Source organism: Lycorma delicatula, chromosome 12, assembly GCF_047948215.1.
Source record: "Lycorma delicatula isolate Av1 chromosome 12, ASM4794821v1, whole genome shotgun sequence".
NCBI lineage: Eukaryota > Metazoa > Arthropoda > Insecta > Hemiptera > Fulgoridae > Lycorma > Lycorma delicatula.
In genome coordinates this window covers 29,955,967-29,961,966 of record NC_134466.1, presented here as the reverse complement: position 1 = coordinate 29,961,966, position 6,000 = coordinate 29,955,967, and positions in this window count along the sequence as shown.

The following is a 6,000-nucleotide window of genomic DNA, read 5'->3' as shown; positions in this document are numbered from 1 at the left end:
AAAATTACATGAACAATATTATAAATTACAACATAATAAAAATTTAAATACTCTACGGTGCAATATATGTCTATCATGTCAATGCATGTCTAATAGTACCTTTTACCTTACATTATCTTTAACATTACCTTACCTTTTACATTACATAACTACATATAACATTTAAAAAGAACTACTGTTCCGGTACAATGCATTATTGTATAGTTTTTCTAATCTTACATAATTAAAAAATAATAATAATAAATAAATAAAACAAAACGATTGATAAACAAAGTAGAAGTACAAAATACAGAAATAATTGCTATTTATGAACAGTAAAATAAAAAAAAATACTTTAATGTCTTGTTTAAAGTTTTTGAAAGAATTCTTTTATTTTGTCATTTCTCTTTTAATATTTGGCGTTCTACAAATTTCGCAGAGACTCGTAGTTCTTCTAGCGGGCTTCCTTCCTGTATAAAATACTGCTGAAGTCCGTTAATGAAATTTTTGCCTCTTGTGTAGATACGGGTTTGATAACGGTTTCGTCTTCATCTTCTTCACTCTCGTCCAGCTGTTGAGTACCAGTAATGTTTTTAATTATTTCTTCATCAACGGTTTCATTCTCATCATAGCATTGTATTTTTTCGTCTATATTTGAAAACTTTTCAAAATTTTTAACCTGGTACTGCCAAAAACGTAATCATTGTCGTCGGCATCGATTGTTTCAGTTTCACCGACGGCATTGACTTTTAAACCACTTTTCTGATAGTGCTACTTTTCTTTTCATTCCAACTATAGGCTACAAACTGAATTGCCGCAACAAATTTACACGTGCACTAACATCTTTGGCCGTAGCCGAGGAAGCCAATGTCCTTCAATTTCTTATACAATGTAACTTATTAGTTTAGTTCGGTAAATAAATTAAAAACTTTATTATTCCCGTGTCAAGCAGTCGAATTAAATTCGTTGTATTCGGTGGCAGAAACTCAGTTTGAATGTTTCGTAAATCTACATTAAGATGGGCAGCACAGTTATCGATTAACAGGCAAATCTTTTTTGATTTTTTCTGTGACTCGTTGTCCCAAGTACTCAGCCAATCACGAAAAATTAGACTCGTCATCCAGGCTATTTTTTATTAAAATAGTAGCGCACAGGTAAACTCTCCAATCTAGCCTACTTAAAACATTGTGGTTTACCTGCTTTACCGATAACAAGAAATTTTTATTTTTCACTGCCAGACATATTCGCGCAACAAAGCACAGTAATTCGATCCATTGGTTTTTTTAGCCAGATTACGCGATGTGTTTGTAACAGAGAGACCCATAATTACAAATAATTACGGAGAAACGATAACAAAAGCATAATACTAAATGAACAACCGACTCGCAATGAAGAAAATAAAAATATTTGCTTCGTCATAACTGCATGTTGTCATCTTTGTCGTCACGCACCACATACTGTGCAGACCAGCGATAGAACCTCCCTCAACACATCAGTCCGGCGATTTAAATCCCTAATAAAATAGTGATATTTTAGAAGTAAAAGAAAGAAACAAACGAGCTAGTTGGCTTTATAAACGGCATTTTGGGCAGTTAAACCGGCGTAATTTTACATGAATTATACCAATATGTTTCTGTTTTAACAAAAATGCCCCAATTAAACGGCTGCCCCGAATAACCGGTTGTCTTATTAACCACAATCAACTGTAATTTAAAAATATAGTTTATTATAAAACTATTATTAATTACCGCAGGGATTAATTATGGCTGGGACTAATTATAAAACCAGGATTCAGAAAAAAAGATGCAACTGCATTTAATAAAAAAAAAGGTTTTTCCTGAATTAGGCGGTCTTTGAACTTAGATAGCGTTATGTTTATTTGTGCTGTTATTACACACTCTGCGTAACATATTTAGAAAACATTTCACTCTATTAACGTCACATTCAGACTGAAATATAAGAAGGCCGACCAGGTAGGCGCTGTCCACAGTGTCGTAATACACTGTCGAACTCAGGTTTATTTCTTGCATTAAAAAGAAGAATATTGTTGTAGTGCATATACATGAAATCGAAAACAGAAAATGAGTCGTAAATTCTTAGTTCTTGATCGAATACCAATCTGAGGCAGACTGATAGCATCTCAGCCTTCCATCCGGGGATCCCAGCTTAGAATCCCAGTCAGGTATAGCATTTTTCATATGCTACAAAATTCCATTTTCATATTCTCACATATACACTTCTCCGTAAGTTTCTGTATTGATTTAATTCATCAACAAAAAAAGAATTAAATCCCTTTATTTAAATCGGTTTTTAAATAACATTCAGTTATTAAATAACATGGTTATACGGCCATGAGTTACGGCTGGTCCAATGAGTTTATATTAATTCTGATTGAAAATAACACAATCTTTTTAAATTTTAGATAGTTTAAATACTTTTATAAATTATTATTTTTTTTAAATAAGCATTTTTAACAATCTATATTAATTAGTCTTTTTATTATTGCTACAACATTATAAGTAAATTATTGAATATTGTTTTTTTATGTTTCATTTAACTTAAAACATACATCTAAGTAGGAAATTTTATTTCTAAATTATAATTTAACATTACAGTTTACTTTAATATTTAACTTAATTATAATTATTTTTCGTAAACTGAACTTCACGTTATTATACAGGAGAACGAATATGAACTTTAAAGAGGTGTGTTCAGACTACAACATGAGGTTTTCTGACGGAAGACCAAATCTATGGCATTCTTGGGAAACAACCGGTTTGCAGGAAAGTGTCCCAGAAAGAATTGTATGTGTATTTGCCAATTTAAAAAAACATTTTGAATATTTGCTACTATAAATATTTATAAGTATCTATAAAAATAAACTCAATAAAATTTTTAATTCAAGTTCAATCCACTGTTTTACCATTTTTGGTTTAATAGTTAGAAAAGTAATTTATAGTAAAAAGTACAGTTAAATTTCCCAGATTTTTTTATGAATGAACCCAGTACGCTACAATCCTCAATGCTTAATATGTGAGAAATAACAAAACAAGAACGTAATGTAAAAATAACGGTTAGGTTGACCTACCTAATTTTATTTACTGAAGGAAAATTTTATTTACTGAAGTGACTGACGAGGTTTTATAAATATTGAATACTTTTATATAAAAAAAAAAACAAAATCCATGATAACTTTAGCATCCCATTATAATCTTTCAAAAGCTTGGTACAAAATCAAGAGAAAATTATGAATTCAGGAATAATAGAATGTATCAGATCATCAAAAGATTGGTATATACTAGTTTTATTCAAAATGTAAAAATTTTTTATTGTGTAAAAAATAAACTTCTATTATGACTAACCAAACCTAGTTTTATTTAAAAACATGCTTTTAATATCCCATTTCAAAACGTTTTCAGTCTTTAGTTATCTTTAGTGTCTTGTGCTGTACTCATCCTGTTTCAATTGATGATTTTTGTTAATTAGGTTAATATATGTGTAGAATGTGGTCAAAAAAGTTTTGATTTGATTTTTATAATAACAAGTTAATTGGATTAATGGATATTTTTATTAAAAAAAAAGGTAGAATAAGGATATGATAAATAAACAGATTCATTTTAAATCACACACTTATCTAACACATTGTCGCGTGTTGGCGGCTCAATCAGGATACTAAGAGATTGACAATTGAACGTGTTTATAATTACAATTTATTAATTTAAGAACAAAAGTAAAATTGGACAAATCAATAACAGCAATGCCCAATAAGAATAATGAACGACAATAATAGTAATAAACAGTGATTACATGCGAAACATAATTTAAAGTAATCGTCAGGATTTATTCACAGGTAGATAAATATTGAAAACCAGAATTCACTCCCATTGACAAAAGACATTAACATGACCGTTAGTCTTAACACTTTTAACCACTAGCCGTGTATTAACAACAACAGTAAAATAGATAAGACAAGTATAAAGTTCTTTCACTACACCTTTGCTGTTCACAAATAAAACTACCCTAACAATTTAGGAACGAAATTTAGTACATTATCTCTTTAACTTATAGTCTAGCAGTAATTCACCGAACCGTCTCTTGTTTTCATGTACTGTCCACACTGGAATTACTAGTGACGTCACCTTAATCGCGTCGAACGTGTACGCACGGACCTCCTCGCAGAATACTTTCGCTTCAAACTCGCAAAATAACTCCTCTATAGTAGCACTCTCCCGCAAACTTCATCTCGTAGAACTCAAATCTTTCAGACTCTCATCTCGCAGGCTGACGTCATAACGTCTCGCGTAGACTGATTTCGCAGAACTAACTTCTTTATCTGCCGGACCAAACTCCAGTTGAGCGTGAAGAAGATCGACCGAGCCCTCACATTTTCCCATGAATTTCCAAACCTTGGTTCGGTAATTCTTCTCACGGAACGAGTGTGTTTAGATGTGTCAGTAGGAAGTATTACAAAGGACCATTATTAAACGGATACCTTTACTAAAAAGGTTCCTTTTAGCCCCTTTCTGGATTCCTCCGATTATTATATTTTTTACTACTTTCTTCTTAATTGGTAGGAATCCGTTACCTCAGTCCGTCATAGCAGTTTTGTTACAATATTCTATGTATATAATGGTCTAATTTAAAAAACACCAGCACTAAAACAGCCTGATGCTAAGTTGAAAATGTGGCATTAATAAAATAAATGGTAATTAAGACAACTGAAAAAGTTTTTGAAATAAATTATTAAAAACATTTTATAAAAAAATTTGAATCAAACAATTGCTTATATTTGCATCAAATTCTATCTTTTAAAATTATTGTCATCGTCTTGTTGTAGAAGAAAATGTTATTCATTTATCACATATAAATGACAATGTGCAATTTGTAAAAAATTAAAATAATTTGTAGAATTAATCATGTAGCGTGATAGTACGAGGGCTATTCAGAAAGTAAGGAACGTTTTGGAATTTTAAAAAACCAAGTACAAGAAAAACTTTTTATTATATACATGTGAAAGAGGGACTAAAATACTACTTTTCAACATAATCACCATACAAATTCAGGCACTTATCATAGCGGTGGACAAGCTTTGAAATTCCTGTCATAGAATTCTGCCGCCTGTGATCTCAACCACTCAGTGACGCACCCATCTTGCACAAAATTTGTGGTAGCCTAGCTTCTGTGAAACAATTTCAAACAATAAAGTCAGTGAAACTTGTGGGAAACATAGAGATAGCTCAGTTATTGTGAAACGGCGGTTTTCACGAATCTTTTCGTCAACTTTGGAGACCAGATAGTCAGTCACAATGCTCGGACGTCCACTCTTCTCTTTATCGTGAACGTTTGTTCGGCCATTTTTAAACTGAATGCACCACTTCCTGACAGAACTTTCACTCATTACGTTGTTCCCGTACACTTCACACAGTTCCCGATGAATTTCTATTGGTTTTAAGTTTTTTGCCTACAAAAAACACAGACCGCACCTCACAACTGGCGGGATTTTCCATTGCAGCACACATTTCAAATTTGTATATAAAAAAACGGGCAGTGCGGAGATGTTCCCGTTGTCACGGCTGACTGAGGTGCCGAGCACGAGTACACCAATATATACGCGATTAGCGTGCGCCTGGCGGCGTCAGGTGGAAACGTTCCTTACTTTCTGAATAGCCCTAGTAATTAACAGCATGGATAATAGACTGGTGTGTTAGTGATTGCATTGTAGAAAATTTATTCAATACTAGTACAACATTGAATATCTATTTATTTAATTATTAGCATTATACAAAAAAAAAATTCTATTAAAATTAATGAAATTATTAATAATTAATATTTTTATTAGTTGTATTATTATTTCAAGTGAAAGTTCTTTTACTTATGTTCAGAAGAAAATAATGTTGTAAAACAGAAATAATCTGGTTTCAACCATGTCAGGTATTTATGAAAGAGAAATAATTTGCTATTATATTTTATCAATTTGTTTACCATCTTTGGAATCTGATTTATTGTCATTAATAATAAAAT